At 43.3% G+C, this 19226-nt stretch overlaps 1 long non-coding RNA gene across 1 annotated transcript; it reads left to right on the top strand.

Moving 5' to 3' along the window:
- The first annotated feature begins 16 nt into the window (after nucleotides 1-16).
- Nucleotides 17-17971, top strand: LOC116784188. Its single transcript, XR_004355989.1, has 2 exons — nucleotides 17-52; nucleotides 17283-17971. It is a non-coding gene; the product is annotated as an uncharacterized LOC116784188 (long non-coding RNA).
- Nucleotides 17972-19226: the final 1255 nt, after the last annotated feature.

The raw sequence follows: 19226 nt of genomic DNA, 5'->3' as shown, positions 1-19226 counted from the left end.
TCTTTGTCCATCTTTAGTGACTGGGAAATGACCTAGTGTAAGGCACCTTAAAGTAAGTTTTTTCTAAATTTCCAGCTTCAGTGCTTTCTGCTGCACTTTAAGTCCTTCTCTGACATACAAATGGTGCATTCCTCAGTGTATCTGAGTGCTTAGTCCCTTTTTCTGCAAGTTGAACATCTTTCCTAGAGTGGCTCTTAGTCCATTTGCTCATGGAAGCCATTCAGGGTGTAGTGCAGCCAGACAGGATGGCACTGGGACTCTCTGTTCACCTTAGTGTGTAGTGAGGTCAGGGAAAGGAAAGGAGGAAGAACAGCTATCACAATGCATTAAAATGGTAAATAGTTTGGGGTTTCTGTTTGCCAAAGCCCAATGAAAAATGTGTTTCTACTGGATAAAGACAAGCTCTGTTGAGATCATAGGACCCTCACTGTTGCTCCCAGGGTTCTGTGTTTTACCCCAGCATGTCTGGCAGGTTCCTAGAGAGCGTATGGCCATAAATGCAGGCCCATTCTAAAAATGCCAACACCTCATGTGTGTTGGGGTGCACCTGACTGTGTGTATATGCACCTTTGAGGGTGTCTGTGTTGTTGAGGTGAGCCAGGGTTTCCCCCAGCCATCCCAGTGACATCTCTGGGGACACTGAGCACAAAGATGGGGAACTGCCCCTGCAGCCTCCCCCTGTGCCGCAGAGCTGAGTGGCAGCTCCAATGTGTGCACACCTATAGAGCCTTGTAAAAGAAGACTCTGTGTGCTGGATGGTGTCAGGTGGCATCTCCAGAGGTACCCAGTGGAACTGGAAAGTAGCCTTGTGTGTATTAATGACCAGCTGCAGCGTGTAGTCTGCTTTAGCTTTGGCTGTGACTGGATGTACTCTCTACTGGGGGCTGCCTTCTCTGGAGAATGATGTTGCTTATCTTGGTTTTGCAACTTCAGTAAATCTTTTGCTGTCTTTTGTACTATGCTGGGACATGTGGGGTTTTCCGGTGTGATACACTTTCGTGTATCACAAACAAACAGTGTTTGTTCTCAGAGAACTGCAAGAGAAGTGTAGGGAACAAAACAAAGGTCTGTATGTGATCTTTGTTGATCTCACCAAGGCTTTCGATACCGTGAGCAGAAAAGGTCTATGGCAGATTTTGGAACGCTTATGTTGTCCCCGCAAGTTCCTTAAGATGATCATCTCACTCCATGAGGATCAACATGGCCAAGTCAGATATGGCAATCGGGAGATCTGGAGACACTATCTATAACGCTGCTGATGCTTTTGAGAAAGCACACAGGATCACTCTCGAGGAGAAAAGACAATGCAGAAAGAATCGTGCCTTGCAGAATTTACCACCTAAGGAGTCTTTCTGCTGTGCCTTTTGCAACTGGACATGCCTGTCTCGTATTGGCCTTTTTAACCACCAGCGCACTTGTGACAAATGTGGGTAGAGCCCTCCCCAAATCTTTGTTCACGAAGCCCAGCCGTGATGATGATACTTTCGTGCATGTTGGTTGCGCCTGTACTGTCGCAGAAATTTTTGATTAATGTATCATGCATATGCCAAATATCTACCTCTTGAAGACGATATACTGAGAAGGAAAGATGCAAAATCAATTTGGGATATAGGACGTCCCAGGCTTATTTGCTTAGAGTGAATTTATTTATGTCTAATCCCACTGGTGTCAGAAGTTCTGCTTTCAGTCTTCAGCCCATACTGAAACTAAAAGCCTTTGCACTCGTCAGTGCCAAGAAATAAATAACTGACCGAGGTTCTCTCTTCAAACCTGTCCCAAGTGAAGTTTTTTGAATGATTATTTTTGTTTTATTTGTATCTGTGACTGGAACCAGTTCCTGCCAGTGTCATGGCTGAATAGCAGCCTGTGCTTCAGGGAGTCTTCCATAAATTGCATGGGACAAGTTCAAGCCAGGAGTCACAAGGGTAACAATAATCACATGAAGGTTTCACTGAGATCAACTTCTTGCAAATGCTGTACACCCTATCACTCTCTGAGAAGGAATGACTATGTTAAGCAAAATCTTTCAATCTACTTCTCTGCTTTAAGATGCCCTGGCAAATTCTGCAACAGGGATCAAACAAGTGGGGAAAACAATCACCTGGAAAGGAAATCTCTGGGAACTCCTTTTAAGGCAGGCATAGGTGACATCACAAAAATGATGTTTCTTTCAACAAAGCAGTACTTTCAGGGAGTCTTTTCTAAAGTCAGGGCAGGATTAATCTCTGATAACCCACAATCGCTGAATTGATGTGTGAATAGTCGAAATAACAACATGTGGGCGTGTAATGTCTGGGTGGCACACCCTGAGTGAAGGTGCTGCAATAATGGTGTTCCTGGGCTGTGCATTACTGGAGAGAAGGGGAGAAATGGCTCCTTGTTTTCTGAGCACGGCTTCTTGGTAATGGTTTTCCTTCTCATAAAGCCTTCCTTTTGACTAGAATTTGGATAGTTTTAGCATCATTCTTTTAATGTGCTTTTGATGGGTAAGAACAAAGGGAAGAAAGCACTCTTCATGTGCTACAAAAAAATCAGGTGCATTTCCACTGCATTTTAGAAGAGCACCAGGGAAGCTCCTCTTCAAAGCACTAGTGTGCTGTGGTTCAGCCCTTGCACCAGCCTGCTCCACATTGCTATTCAGCAGTGTCCCATCAGCTGTGTGCAACTCTCTTTCATTGGATGTTGCTTCTGCAGCCAACAGGAGGAGCAGGAAATCGCTTCTGAATTAAAGCCAGGAGTCACTTGTAAAATACTCCTTTGGCCACCTCATGAAGGGCTTGCAGCACCTCGGGGGTGTTAATTCAGCACCTGGAAAGCTTTGGACTTCTTACAAAACCAAAGGAGAATGGATAATCATCCTCTCTTTCTCTGAGAAGAGTGGAGTGAAACACGAGAGGTGAAATGTTCTGATAATGACAGTCAGGCCCTGCCAGCACTTCACAGTCAGAAAGTAGTGGCTCCTGGAGGGCTGCCAGGCATTTCTCAGTGACAGGCAGGAGCCTGTGTGTGCTGTGTGGGGCATGCACAGTGAGCTGGCAGCATCCAGGAGCCTTCGGTGTGCCAGCAGGCACACTGCACGTGAGCTGGGCCTGGAAACCCCATGGTGGCACAGGCCAAGGAACTTCAAAGCAGCAGTGAGTGAAGGCTGCCAACCAGGGCTTTGATAGGTTGCACCCAGAATGCAGATAACACGTGAATCCTGCTTGAGGACTGTCTCTGCTTGATGCTCAACTGTGCTGTGAGGAGCTTGGGTTGATGTGGCAGAGGGTATTTGTCTTGTCTTTGGATTTGCAGGGTAGAAACACCTTTATCTCCTCCTTCCTTGAAGTATAGGTTGTAGTTGTCTCCCTTTCTGAAGCAAAGGCTGGTGATAATCATGTGTTACCATCATGGGTAGTCAGCGTTGATCCACAGCTGCAGCAGAGGCAAAACTGCATTTTATTCTTTTGAGAGGAAGAGAAAAGGCTCACTCAGGATTTGATGTTGCCTACTAGGACAGGAATTGGAATGGTTTCCCTGTGAGGTATCCCATCTTAACTTTACTGCAGCCCAAACAGTCTGCCCTCATAAACAGGCAGGATTTAAGAGACATATATGAACAGTAGCCCTCGATTTGTGTATAGCTGAGCAGCAAGCTCATCCAGGTTAGGCATCAGGAGAACCTTTCTGAGTGGCCAAGAGGGGGAATCACAGAATCATTTAGGTTGGAAAAGACCTCTCAGATCAATGAGTCCAATCTTTGACTGATACCACCTTGTCAACTAGACCATGGCACTAAGAGCCACATCCAGTCATTGCTTGAACACCTCCAGGGATGGTGACTCCACCACTGCCCTGGGCAGTCCATTCCAATGTTTAACGACCTTTTCAGTGAAGAAATTCCTCCTGATGTCCAACCTTAACATATCCTGGAGCAGCTTGAGGCTATGCCCTATACCCTCTTGTCCTATCACTAGTTGCCTGGGACAAGAGGACGACCTCCACCTGGCTACAACCTCCTTTCAGGCAGTCGTAGAGAATGATAAGGTCACATCTGAGCCTCCTTTTCAAGAAAAAGAGAATCCATACAGGGCTTACAGGTACTGGGAGGGGCTTTGCTGTTGAAGATTTTCAAGGACAAGTTGGACAAACCTTGCCCAGAAAGTTGGGGGGTTTTTTTGTTGTTGTTTGGGGTCTTTTGTCTGTTTGGGGGGGGGGGTGGGGTGGTGTTGTTGTGGGTTTTTTTGGTTGTTTGCTTTTTGAGTTTGGGGGTTTTTTGCATTGCATTGCTGCTTTAGTCTGTAAATTCTCACTAGAAGTGTAAGTGCAGAGAGGTGTTTAAAACATTGTAGCCCATGGGTTCAGTCTCTTCGATCTGGCATTTTAAGTCGTTAGCAACAAATGCTAATTTCTGCCTATTGCTGCAATGGATAACTTTGGATAGAAAAGTCTGTACAAAGAATAGACAGGCTAAAAGAGATTTAAATTGCTATTAAACTCTCCTTGCACCTTCTGGAATAAACAAAGCAAACTAACAATCACAAATAAAAAACCAATCCAGGACATCTGTAATCTGTGCACACAATTAAAAGCTGAATTGGGCTCACATATCCATAGAACACAACAAACTTGTGTTGCTTCAGTTATCATTTATACTTTTCAAAATTCACAGTGCAATATGGTACATTTTCACCCTCGATTTCTACTGGAAATTGCTTTTAGAGTGACTTATTCCTTATTTGTTCTTTTTTATGATTCCTGACATTCCACATTTCAGTAGCTCTTAATTTTAATATGCATAACCTTAATCACTGGCCTTTCTAGTCATCATGTCTGAACTGTTAAAGTTAAGGGTTTGTAAGCCCTAAGAAGCTATACATCCAGCATCTCTAAGAATAAGACATGAAACTGAAGAATTGTTTCACCTGAATAAGGTGAGATCTCAGTGTGCTACAGAATATCTTCGTCTTTCCCTTTCTTCAAGATGTTTTTATGAAGCAATACTTCAGGGATTTGTGCTGCATCCTTCAGAGCTCTGCTTTTCTTGTCTGAACTGATTAGCCTGATAAACTCACCACACAGGAGTGTCACTGTTTGTGTTGCCATGTTAATTGTACACAAAAATGCAGCACTGGAAACATAGCACTTCTACTGTGAGACCTGGTCCAGCTGAAGCCTACATCCAAGAAGTCCTGATGTGGTTTACGTGGTCTGCTGCCATGTACGTGATCACTAGGATGGCTGTGTGGGTGTGGGTACATGAGAATTTGTCTATAAAGGACTTATATGTAAATAAAATGAACTCTGCCTACTTTTTACCATCTTATAAAACTCATAAACAGATAAAAGAATTCAACATGAGCCTGTCTTAGGACTGTGCATGAACTTTAAGCTCCTGTAAATATAACAAAGTGTAGGTTTCTAGGAAAGGGAATCATTAATTTGAGGGACTGATGTTCTTCGCATCCTGAAGGACAAATCCAGTTGAGGATCCCTCGCTCGTGCCTGAAGGAGTTTTGCATTTGGCAACGCTGAGTCCTAAATCTGTCCTAGCTCTACACTTGTCAGCAAACTATTTTCTTACCTCTATCCTTTTCCAGATGTTCAAGAAGCAAAGATGTATTTTACTTCTACTGTCAGCTGTTTGACAGTGCTGCTGCTTTTTAAATAAACACAAAATTTAAGATCTTAAATCATAGATAAAGCATAAATACACTTTGAAACCACATTTGAGTAGAGTCACTATTGCTCACCTGTTAGGGCTCTGTTGCTATTACTGGAGCTCAGATCACTCCTGGCTGAGTGTTTCAGGGAGCTTTGCTCCCCTTGCTATTTAGGTGGTTTGGTATTACTGGAAATGCAACTCTTTTGGCTGGAATCTTGGGAGAGATCTCTCTCTCTCCCATGTGCTGCTTGGGGCAGGTGTGCCAGTGCACCAATGGTTGTTCTACTGCTGAATTGCCTTGCTCTGTGTATCAGTGGAAGTTTTGCCGTTGTTTTCAATAGAACGAAAATCAGGCCTTTAATAGTTTAAGATTTTATGTGCTTTTCTTATTTTAGAGCATTTCAATTGACTTAGTGAATTCTAGGGAAAAATGTATAATAAAACTGGTGAAAGAGGCCACTCACAACTGTGATAACCTGTGGCCTTACAAATTCCCCCAGATACACCTCTGTGTCCCTTGCAAAGCCAGGAAGCACTGAGTTCTTTTGGTACCAGTTGAGAGGTTTCTAATGATGTGCTGGGAATAGCCATAAACAAGAACTGCAGACGCCTTATACTGGGATACATTTTACCCTCTTTTGTTGCTGGGGGAAGAAAAGTGCCAGTTCCAAACTGTGCTTTAGAAACAGTGTTTCTGCTTTTCTGATGGTGAGTTTAACTTTTAGCGGTACTTGAAGCACAACTTAAATGAACCATATCTGAATCATCTTAACAAACTGTTTTCACTCTTACTGAGGGTCTTTCTTAAAGTGCCAGCTGCTTGGAGATGCTTTTCAGCATGAACATGCCTTCCAGAAAACTTCCCATGTAGCTGCAGGGTCCAGCAGAGAAGTCTGTATTTAGCAGACTAGAGGGCCAAGCCACCCCGATGAGATGGCTCTGTCATTCCCCTTATATGAAGAAAACAAAGACAATCTCATGCACAGAGTTGAGTGGGTGGAATTCAGGCTCCCACAGAGAAACTGAGGAAGACAATATATTTTCTCTTGCAGCTATCTACAAATATTTTTTATGAAACTGTATTTCTGCAACAGCTACCATATTTCTTTCTGTGTTTTCATCACATTGACCTCTGAAAAAATACTACCCATATACAGATCCTATGACTTGTCAAACTTTATTTATTCTTTCCTCTCATGTCACCAGATGATACGTTTGGTCTTCAGGTTTTCTTTACAACGTAAGCTTACTCCTTCTAATGGAACAACAGTCCTGAAATGAATATGAATTATACTTTAGTCCATATGATTTACCTTTTTGACAGAATAATGAAGCAGAAGGAATATGACAGGGAATGCAGATCTTGTTTACTATGCTTTTTCTAGCAGACCAATGTAACTAGAACACAGGCTAGTTGAGATGGATGGGATGATTTTGCTTTCTTTTCTGTGCAGTTACAGCTTGGACAATGATCTGAAAAATTAATCTCAAGAAGAAAGATTGCCATAAGACAGCTGTGGCAAGTCACTTAGTCATGAGCATCAATATCTGCATTGAAATAGTCTTTATTCATTTGCTTTCCTCACCACCTATCTGCTCTCCCTGTGCTGATCTGTCATTGTGGTTTTACTTTGTCTTTGCTCAATGGTGCTTATGTGGTTGCTCCTGGTTCTCTTTCCTAATAAAACGCATGGACCACGTACCTGGTGATGGATAATCCCTCTTCAGGCTCCCACTGACTTGAACAAGGCCTTGTTTTCACCTGCTTTTGTTAAAGACACGGATGATGCAGCAAGTGCCAATGTGATGGAGAGCAAGTGCCACAGCACTGGGCCCTGCTGCCCTCTCAGCAGTGCTGAGCAGATCCTCAGACCCAGCGAACAGTGAGCTGGAGCTTGCTGCACCTCTGTGCAAGTGCCAAAAGGAGATGTGCCTCCTCATCGCTGCCTGTTTATAAAACCCTAAAGCAGCAAAGGTGAGCACAAACTGTGTGCAGGAGAAAGGAGGGAAGAGGCAGTGTGATTTAGCAATAGGATTTTTAAGCAAGCAATACTGCATCAGCATTTGAAATCTAATTATTCTGCTTCTGTGATTGTAGGATGTGCTTTTTTCAGAAAGGGCCTGGAAACTGTTCTGAGAAGGAAATCCAAAATTAGGCTTTGCACCGAGGCCACAGATTTAGGATCTCCCAGAGTCAGGAACATGCACACAGCATGGCAGTGGGGGCAGTGACGCATCAGAGCTGGTTTCCAAAAGAAGAGTATGTCGAGGCAGCAGCTGTTTGCTGCTGTATCACTGATGTGCCATGTACAGTCAGCCCTTTCTTGAACTGGGCTGCTGGAAAAGGCAATCAGAGTACCACAGAAATCTTAATCATCTGTGGCAAACAGGTATGGGAAGGTGAAAGAAATCAAAAGATGGGGATTTCATTTACATTAAGTTAGCAGCTTGGGGCAAAGAGAGTGAAGACATAACTCTACCTTCACACCAGTGTAGCTGCATTAGAGTAACATTGTTTTTTTCCATTAACTGATTAGAATTGTATAGAAATAATATTGTCCTGACATTATTACTATTGAAAATTAATTAATATATGGGATCAATTTTCCAACTAACTGCATAAAAGGATATACTATTTGTTGCAGTATCAGCTATTCAAATTCTCATTTTTCGCATTCTCACATTTTATACTTTTTAATGACTGCTTCATTCTTTGATTTGAATAAGCAGCTCAGACCTTGTGCAAATGAATAGTGTATCCAGTAATTGTATATTTCTGATGTATTTTGGGTATAGGAGCTCAAATCAACTGAAATACAAAGAAGTTTGTTTAAATTAGATTTTTTTTAATGGTATCTGCATATACATTACTTAATGTTGTAGATTTTAATTTTGATCAGCTCCTGGCCTTTATGTTGTATGTGTTCTCTCTAACTCCATCCCTCAATTCATGTGTGCAGCCACAGAAAAAGAACTCCAGACAAACCAAACCCCAATTCTCAGCCAACAATCACACACCTTAAAAAAAAGGTGGTTTTTTTAAAAGGTATGTCTATCAAAAGCAACATTAAGTAAATACCTTTTATACAGACTTTTATATTAAATGGTTAAGTAGCTTGAGAACAAGCCCATGGTGATAGAGATAAATGTATTGGAAGGGTGGTGATGTACATTTTATCCCCTATTTTCTTGCATTAGCAGCATGATGGAAATCAAGATTTCCCTGTTCTCCTGAATTTCCTCTTCATAGTGACTAATGCAGAAAAGCCAGTACTCTTTTGCTGTTTGTTTTGTTATTGGTTATCTCTTCATTTGTCTCTTAGTGAAAGTAGACAGATGGTATTTTGCCTACAGACAGCCTATAGCTCACAGGACTGGCTTAATAATTTAAAGGAGAGCAGTGGAGTGAAATGGGTGAGACTTTTGTTTAGACAGGGATTCTGTTCCTAGCTCTGTCTGAAGTGACCCTGCACAACCTTTCTGAGCCTCCAGTATTTTATCTCTGACATAAGTGGACTGATACTTGCTTTCCCCATAAAGTAGGAAGATGAAGATGTGCTTAGCAATAAACTATCTGAAGTGTCAGTATCATTAGGCATAATCAGGGGAAGAAGTAAAAGCAGGACTCCTGGGTCTCCTCCAAGCTTTCCCTGGCTAGCGAGTCACTCCAGCAATCCCAGCTGCTTTTCCCGTAAATGCTGGGGTTTGCCAGTTCTATTCAGTTGTTTTTATAAACAATGGAGGAGGGACAGTTCTGTTCAAGAAACATGCACAGGATGGGTAAGTAAATTCTCTCTGAAAATGGTAAAAAAGCATTTGAAAAGTGAGACCCTTCCTTCTTCAGCAAGTGGATCTCACAACCGGGGCACACCACCTCTCAAATCCTTCTTGCCAAAATCTGGATTCTTCCTACAAACCCTAGAAACATAACAGGCTTGCTAAAGAATCATCGAATCATTTAGGTTGGAAAAGATCTTTAAGATCGAGTCCAGCCATAAGTTATGCTGTTAAACAGTGTAGTTTTTACTGCCCCTATTTCTAGAAGTAAATGCAGGCCAGTGTAAAGGGTGACATGTTTCCTAAAATATGCACACATTTTTTGTATTTAATCTGAAAAAGAACACAGAATTAAACTGAGGCTGACTGATCAGGGTGAATGTCAGAAGGCTGAGGTAGGGGGGTTGTTTTGCTAGCAATTTCAAAAAACCAAAGTCTCCAACTCCATAGTCACCTCTTTTTTGGTATCACAGATGGTATCTTGAAAATTCAGCCTGAACACAATGGGAAAGTCAGTATTGAAGATTTTACTATTTCAGGTTTTTCCTCAGTTTTGTTTCATCTAAAATATTCATGGAGTTCAGATAAAATCCTGTGGACTCCCATGTATAAACATTTTTCTGCTGTCTACATTTATCCTAAGCTTTAGTGTTCCTTATCAGCTTCAGTATATGGAAGAAACTGTGTAAACAAAAAAAAATAAGTTTTACTTCCACTCACATCAGCTCTTTTTATGAGCTTGCTTTGCATTTCTTCACACTGTGACTATGTCCAGATTTTATGTCCAGATTTTCTCAGTTCCTTTTGTAGGGCAGTTTTTCCTGGTTTGGATGGGTCTTTCATACCAAAAAAGGCAAAAAGAACATAGATTAAAGAGAATTGAAGGTGTGGTATTTAAACCTCTTTAAATCATGTTCATTTGTGGCTGAAAACATTTCAACCTAACAACATTTTTTAGGGTCTGGGGCAAACAATAACTAAGAAATGAGAAAAATGTAATTTAATCAGAGCAGATGAATTATGCATATTAATACAAAAAATGTGTATATGTATGTTCAATACTCCATGCACAGGAAAACTTAGTTGGGATTTCATGTACTGCATTTGGAGCAAGAGATAGATTTTGGCTGCTTGAATATCCTCTCCCCTGCCCTGTTCTTCCATCTCATCATCAACCCAAGACTGTATCTTTGATATTTTGACACCTGCAGGGCCTCAGGTTGAACCCAGCTAATGAGTCCATGTATTGTTGTTTATTTCAATAAAAATACCATATTACTTACAAAGAAATTAAGCAATCTTTTCAGCCTCTGAGCGCAGCCTCATGGGACAGCCAAAGACAGCTGTAAAGTTCTTCTTTTTAAGAAGTTCTGGTTAATGTCGGCTGAGAAAGCTCTCAGTAAACAAATGAATAATTGATTGCTCAGCTTTCACATAGCTACTGCGTTTCTGGGCTCACATGACTCATTTGTGAACCATTCCTGTCGTCCTAATGCCATAACATTGGAGAAATGATGATTGTTTCTTGGAGGATTCTTCTGTGGACATAGTTGCCAAGACCAAAGCTGTAATGGTTTGTTATTATGACCTTTGTTATTCCATTAGGCTCAATAGCTTTAAAAAAATGATGTGTGCATACTTTAGGAAAGTTTTTACCCTTTACATTGACCTGACATCATAGTTTATGCTACAAAATGTATTAATGACAAAGTAGTGTTTTCATGTCAGGAGGACAAATTTTAACAACTATAATCTGCCCTTAGACATCATAAATACAAATGTATTGGTAAAACAGACCTTGTTAATGCAGCCAAGACAAATGCTAGGCCATATTTTAAATGAATTGAAGCACTAGTCTATACACTCAACAATTTTTTTTTGTAGCTTCAAATACATTATTGTCAAAGCGCTGTTAACATGCGTTTTCCAGGGGGTATTGTAGAACAATAATGGCCCAGCAGATTCAAACAACCTAGGCCATTTTTCTTGATTACTTGAAGATGTGTAAATGTCTTTGAGGGTATGGGAGGGCATAGGGAGCATTCAATTAATATTATTTTGATGGTTTTTTAATACTTGAAAAATCAGTGCTTGTCAGTACTTGGAAATTGCCTTGTACAGTAAACAGTTTAATTTGCAATAAATTCTGTACATTATAGTTAACTGAAGTACACCCTATCCAGTACCCACTGCTCACTGCAGTGATGATATAAAGTAGCCCTGCTATTTTCAGTTGCTCTAGCACTTCAAGGCCAATATGCTGTCCACAAATGCTCCTTTCTGGTTCTGTTTCCATAAATTAATTAACTATATGCAAAACGTTTGCTTTCTTCTGTGGCTTACACCCTTTCCTGGACACACGGGTCTCTCAGGGCAGAATGGGACTCTAAGAGACGCTATGAAGCAGAAAGGCTCCCTACTTTCTTCCAGCTCCTTTTCATATTTCCTAGCTGGCATTTGAAGAGCTCTTGTTATGTGGATAGACCTATCCTAAGAGCTCCTGAGCAAATGTGGAAAAAACTCTTGGTCTTTGTTTTTCCAACGCTTTTCTGGAGGGTAACCTGGTGTTCTCTGACACCCCCATGCTACCAACATGATGGAATCTTTCCTTGTGGAGACTCTGCTGTGAGGCTTTCATGCAGAGATAGGAAATAAAAAATTTTCAAAACTCCATAGATTTACAAGGAAGTAGAATTGGATCAAATCTGGGTATTTGTGTGGACGGTTCAGGCAAAAGGAAGTTTTTTCACACTGCTTGTGTTTACAGGAGAAATGCACCAGAAGGTCTCCCTTGCTGTTAACTCCTATTAATATTGGTACTGCAGAAATGTTTCTTTCACTTAAAATTACACTGCAGTAAGGCAAGTTTGCAAATACTTGTCCTATCCAGAATGTAAGCTGAGGAATAGGTATTTACTGCCTCAGAAAGTGATGAAGAATTCTTAATGTCAGGGAACAAGAAGAAACTTAGCTCAGCATCTCTCTGCCGGGAGGAAACATCCATTGCATATTATCCCGTGCATATGGATAGGTACATATTTAAAGATTCATCTTTCTGGTTTTAGACCTAAATCCTTGTGGAAAACAATATGTAACTCAGGAATCCTGGATACAAAATTATCATGCTTCTGCTCAGTGCTGTTTAACTGCTGAATTAATCAAGTACAATTGCTTAAGCCCTGGAGGGAAGGATGTAATAAATCTTGGGAGTATTTGTTCTGGTTTATGGCTGGGAGAAACTGCGTAACACTAAATCAGATGTTATAAACATTTGCAATGGCACATTTTCCTTACTCGGGGCATTGTGGCATGAGTCTTGAGAAAATAAAGAGGGTATGTCCTGAAGGCTGGATGCGTTTATTCTTATGGTTTTTGTAGTTGACAGCGTTGCTTTGCAAGGGGTGGGAAAGGGCCGACTGCTGAGCGAGCCGCACTTGTATATCCCACACTTTCGGGTAGAGGGCAGTCGGGTACCGCGGACCGTGCAGGGAGCCCAGCTCCGGGCTGAGCCTGCTGCCCTAGCCTGGGGGAAACAGCACTCCCCCCCCCCCCCCCCCCCCCCAAAAAACCCCCAAACTTCCACTGATCTGGAGAAAGAGATAGATTCGATAGATTCGTTGTACCTGGACTCTGATGTTCCCCTGGAGCTGGACAATTTACTGATGGTACATGGAGCTGGGAGCAGGAGCTGCACAGGCATGCGACAACCAGTTGAAAAAACTATCCTGCCTGAAATACTAATCTTCCTGAAGTTAAAATGGAGCTACCTTGAGTTGTTTTCCTCCCTGCAGTGAGGGACAGTTCCAACACACTGTGCCGAGCAGAACGTGTGCTGTTCTCATGCACCGCACGTCCTGCCCTCTGGGACTTCCATCACTGGAAGCAAAGCAAGAAGGCAGATTCTCTTTCCCCAGAAAGGACACGTGCCTGGTAATCCAGCAAAGGGAGCTTTGTCTTCACTTCAGGGGACCTAAATGTCCTGAGACAATTGTGGGATTTTTTTCTCCTAATTTACAAGTACCCGAACAGGCCAGTTGCACTGTGCTTGTTCACTGCAAGCTTTGCTCTGAACCCTTCAAAGCTGCTTAGGACCTTTGGAAAGTCTAAATGATGTCAACCTGGATGAGAAGCCAAAGCGGTACACCTCTTTTTTGAGGGAGGGAAGGGTGAGCTGAAGTTTCTGGTCTGAACCCTGAAGAAGAGCCATCCATGCTCCTTGTTTCAGCCAGGGATGGGTGAGAAGCTGCTGCTTCTGGCCCCAGTGTCCTGGCCTTCCTCAGCAAGAGCTGCTTGCTGACATGCTGGGTGAAGCAGGCAGAAGGGCTGTGATTATTTCATGGGCCCAGTAGTCTATGGCCCTAGACTGCGGACAAGAGCTGATGGTAGTTGGTGCTCCAATGTCAGCACCAGAACTGTGAAGGCCTGGGCTGTTCCTCAGGGAATAACAAGCCCCTGTGGTACCAGGTCTTCTTCTTGCTCAGGTATTTGGGAGTCTCTGGATAATGGGAGGATGCAGCTGCTTAAGTTGCTGAAAAGGGTCTCTTGGGAAATGGCTCCAGAAGCTGCAAGGCAGAATTTGAGCTTTTGTCATTCCAGTGGTCTAAAGGAAGGCAGAAGACATAAGGCAAGCAGGCTCTCATGGTAGACAAGAATGTTGTGATCCTAGTATAAGTCAGTGTGTTGTCATAAGTCCAAGCCTGCAGCTAGACTGAAACAAGAAGTGAGCAACCCTGTTTCCGTCAGGGCTGTTCAAAAACTGTCAGTGCTCTCTGTTGGCTTACTGCTGTTGTGTTTAGGTATTTCATGGCCACATTGTTGGTCAGTAGTTGGATGGTGGACTAGGTGGCCAGGGACAAGTGTCTGCTGCCAAGGCCGAGCAGGTATCGTTCACTCATCTCCTTGGATGTAAAAGCCCACCAGGGACCAGTAGGATCACCTTGCTTGCACCAATACTGAGTCTGGTCCCAGTGCTCCTATGTGTGCTGGCCCATGTCACTCGGCTTCTGTGGGCTTCTCAGACCTTCCCAGTAGGAGCTGCACAGTCACTGAGTGATGTCTCAACAGCGAAACCAGCCCTGCTTTAAAAATGCAGCTGAAAGCAAACATTATGCAGGATGGAACTGTGTCTAGGGAGGGGGCTGGGGATCTTCTGTTTCACATCGTGCAGTAGCTGCAGTGTAAAGCACATCCCCAGAGCTGCACAGGGCAGGAGCCACCTGCCACAACAGCCTTGCAGACACCCTGGCCATCCGGCTCCTTCCCAGCTGCTGTTGGAAGTCTGCTGAGGGGCTTTTACCCATCACAGTGATATTTTCGTTGTTTCCTATTGGGTTAATGAAAGTTCAACTTGCAAACAACAGAATATGCTTGGGCAGGGAGGGACCTTCTTCTCTTCAGTAATGGTGGTTGGGTGGGAGGTGCAATGATGAAATGTCTTAGGATTTGCCTGTCACAACCTCACTCAAATCCAAAAATTCCCAGCTCATGTTCTGGCAGTGTTGGAGATGTTGCTGCTACTGGTTCCCATGGGCACAGCTTCAGCCAGTGCCTCCATTTCTCTGCTCTCCAGCACCTGCCCTCTGGGCTGCCGGGACCACGTGTGTACATCTCACATGCGGTGCCACTGTCCCAACAGCTCAACATCACACCAGTTTTGTTTGCAACATTTGCGGAGAGCAGCAAAGCCACACCATGAAGTATAATAATTATTTATTCAAACAATTTCCTGGGATGCTTTTTTTAATTTTATTTTTTGGGGGGGAGAGTGGAAGGGGGGTGTTTTGTTTTGTTTTTCTCTTCCTCCTTTCACTATGTAACTTTAGGTTTTAAGAGGGGAAGGAAAATAAAAAACAGAGAAAACAGATTGGTGTCTTAAGACAAAGGGGCATTCAATGAAATTAGAAGGTGGTAAATTCAAAACAGATAAGAGGAAGTATTTTTATATGTGATGGGTCCAGACTAAGGAGCTTGTCACTGCAGGAGATGGTGAAGGACAGCAATGTGGTGGGTTTTGAAAGGGGCTGACATTTGGATGGGCAGTGGGAATGCTGAGAATTACCAAAGTCAGAAGAGGGCACACAGTATTAATTGGGTAGAGATATTAAGCTTTCAGGCAGAACATGACCTCTGTTTATTGGAAGCTAGGATCTGAAGTGGGACTGGTTACTTCAGCACTTGGTGGTACTCCAGGATCAGATTTGAACAAACTAGTGATGCGGAGAAGATCATTCAGGGAGCCTGCAGCAGCACCAAAATATGAACACAGGTCCTGTGAGTGGCAGCCATGGGGCCATCCTTCCTCTCACAGCCAGGCTTGGGCTTCCAGGGCTGTTCTTCATGTGAACAAGGTGAGCAAGGCTTGGTCACAAACACTCTGGACTTGCCTCTAGTGAGAAATCATAATTGCAAGTGTCAGGAAACTTGGGGTTTATTCCTTTGCATTAATGTTGTTATAAAAATAAATCTCTTTAGAGATACTCATGAAAGTTAATGGAAGGCTTGAATAGAGTTTTTTTCCCCCTACCAACATAATAAAATTTATTGCTTTTTCTCCAAAGTACTTTTATACTAGCAGGCAGTGGCTGCTGCTGGAGGAGAACTGTTCTAATGCTATAGAATGACTCCAGATGGAGACCCTCTCACTGTTCACTGACTTCAGGCTCAAGCAAAGCTGAAACGTAATGCTTGTCCTGATGATCACCATCCTTGGCCAGGAAATACAGGAATGTGTTTGGCTCGGGGAACAGCAGTGATCTCCCCTTACGATGTTTGATTTATCAGATGTCTGCTAAAACAATAGTTTCGGAATGATTTTGAGATTTACTTTAAGAAAAGGAAGAAAATGAAGATGAATTAAATGGGACTGGCGCTCTGGGCTTGACGGGCATAGCAAAGAAATGGATCCCCACGGATTTGGCATTAACAGTCATACTGAATGTCTGGATCCAGTGGTCATGACAGATCATTTTCCCATCTGCTTGGAAAGTTACGGCTGCTCTCTCCCAACAGCTGAGGGAGATGCAGCCAAAGCTTCTTCCTGGTAGGCTGGGCTGGCAAGGGCTGTCGATGCCTACCACAATCAGGACACAATGCCGTCAAAAAAATTAAAAATATAAAACTTGTGTGGCACCCACTGTGCAGGGAAGGAAAAGAAACCTTTTCCAAGTGTGCAGAGGTACATTACTGCTGTGGTGGCAGTGAGGTGAGGGGCTGAACATACCCAGGGTGAGCTTGGCCCTGCTTGGGACATCTCCACAGAGCATCTCCTGTCCAAATGTGCTGCTGTAGCCAGCACCAGGAGGGCGTCCAGGCTGGAAAGATGACACCACTGTCAGAACATGCAGCAGCAGTAATGAAATAAGGACTTTATGTGCCTTTAGTGCTGAAATTCTTCAGAATTTACCTATCAAGGTCTCAAATCCAAGCAAAGAAGTCCTGGCTCTGGTGAACAGATGCTCCCTCTTGTTCCTTCTGTTCTGTAGAAGACAAAGGAAGTTACCCACTAGCTCATCCAAGCTAAGGCTTATATTACAAAGAGAGCTTCATCCCCCATTTTTGCTCTTGCAGAGAACCCACCCTTTCTCACCTACCAGATATTTTGTGCATATTGCATGTTTTCTTTGGAAATGACTTGCATTAAGCTAATGGGTTTTTTCTCTGTAGTCTGCCAGATTTTCTGCTCTTTTCTAAGTGACCCACATTTAAACAGCTTGTCCTGGCTGCTGTGCTATTGTTCTGCACACATGTGCTATCACCACTATTACTGCTGGACTGTTTGTCTTTTGATTGCATGTGGCTTGAAGATTAAGCCTCAATGAGCCGGTACCATTAGGTTCTCATGAGTTTTCCTCTCCTCCAGCAGCTCAGCCTGGCAGGTGACTTTGGCATTGTTTTGCTGTGTGGGGCTACGTACGAACGTAGGAAGTTCACAGGGGAGATTTTTCAAGTTTTCCTTTCCTGGAGAGTGATCTGTAAACATGCTGTCAAAGCCAAGCATTTGATTTTTCTGTTGTCCTCACGGCAACACGCTGAGGATCAGCTGTGTGCCATGGCCTTCCCCCCTTCAGAAAACTTGGAGATTTCAAGGAGGGAATTGTAATCCATTGTTGGATACCAGTTCTGTCGGGTTTCCTTCTCTGCTGAAAACAGCCGACAGGAAAGTAATTACAGAAGCAGATGTGACTTGTGACGTAAATGTTACTTCTGGCCATTTTTTGCCTTTTTTTTTTAACTAATCCAACAGGGTGATTCCAAAGCAAAAGTCAACTGGTACACGAGACACATGGGCCTATGGTGGTAATTTCAAGCTTTTCCTTGGCTCAGTCAGATCCAGGGACAATTTGCAATACCTTACCAATCATTTTTTCAAATTAAATTAGTCAGTAAGAGAAATTTTCAGAGTAGCTTCAATATGTGCATCCTATGTAACTGCCTGCAATGAATCCCACCACTCTGTCCACTAACTTACTGATGTCTCTGTCCTGAGCAAGATATTGAAGTGTTGCTGGTAATTCCTTTGGAGTAATAAATCAGTAAGTATTTTCCATCTCATGTTTCTTTCCAAGACAAGTTAATTCCATAGCCTAAAGACTTTAAGTAAAGCTGAATTTAACTATTTAGGTCTTTTAAATCACCTCATTTTCAGGATATCATGTGATTTCTGCTGCATCAGATGGAGCTGTAGCAAAGCATTTTTAAGCTGTCTAGATGCTCACTTGTCTTGGTGTTTTGTAAGGATGAGCCCAGTGAGCCACGGAGTTTGATCTCCCTCTGTGTCCATGTTGAGGCCAGCAGTCTGAATGACCACTGGTCCCTTGGCACAGCCCCTCACCCGAGCAGTCTTGTATCAGTGATCCACCTGGGGCTGTGAACTGTACCCCCAGACAGCTGAAGCCCAAGACCTTGTATCTTCCTGCACCAACAATTGGATGTGTCCCTGAGCTTCCCTGATGCCAATGCAGCAGTGCTTCGATGCTGGCCTTCAGCTACACACCAGCCTTGGAGTCTCAGAGAGAGCAATAAACACAGCTGTTGGAGCCCCAGTAGTCAGACCCTGAGGATGCTCATCTCTTCATGCACAAGACTTTAATTCTTCCCAAACTCACCTGGCAATGTCTGCCCAAAGCTCACGTGTCAGCTGGAAACTGGATGCACAGGCTATTACTGACTGACCGACCACCAGCTGGTGGCAGAGCCAGGTATGTGTCTGGTACAATAGGTACATATGTCATGTGTGAGCTGGCAGCAGTGCATGTCCCAGCAGGCAGAGAGCACGGCTGCTGTTTGCCTTGCTGCTGCCCAGCACTGCAGGGTCCCTGTCCCTGCCCACGGCCCTGAGCACTACAGCCATTCAGAGACAGCAGAGGGAGTAGTGGACATTATGCCTCCATGTGAATTAGGGCATGGCAAAGCTTAGTTTATTTCCTACTCTTCATTGGCAAAGGTTTTGCTTTCATGTACTGGAGGGATGGCTGAGGAATGGAAGTTGGCAGCCAGAGCTGGCAGGAGTGGCCACCAGCATGCTACAGCTCCGAATGGCACCTGTTAATACAAGGGCTGACTTCATCTCATGTAAAGTTATTCAAACGCTCATATTTCTGACCATAAAAAAAATTTCTTCCAAAATGTGCCCTGCCTCATTAACAGTCCCCACCCAGGGACCTCCTTTTAACTTCTCCAAGCTTCCCAGCACCTCACCACAGGGACCCGTCAGGGACACAATAGCTCCGGCCTGTTTATTTCATTTCACTTTTCCTCTCCTCTTGGCCAGCAGAGATGTTCTTCGCAAAGATAATAGTTTCAACTT

The sequence above is a fragment of the Chiroxiphia lanceolata genome, chromosome 3 (genome assembly GCF_009829145.1).
Source record: "Chiroxiphia lanceolata isolate bChiLan1 chromosome 3, bChiLan1.pri, whole genome shotgun sequence".
In the NCBI taxonomy this organism is placed as follows: Eukaryota; Metazoa; Chordata; class Aves; order Passeriformes; family Pipridae; genus Chiroxiphia; species Chiroxiphia lanceolata.
This window is presented reverse-complemented; position numbering and strand designations above follow the sequence as displayed.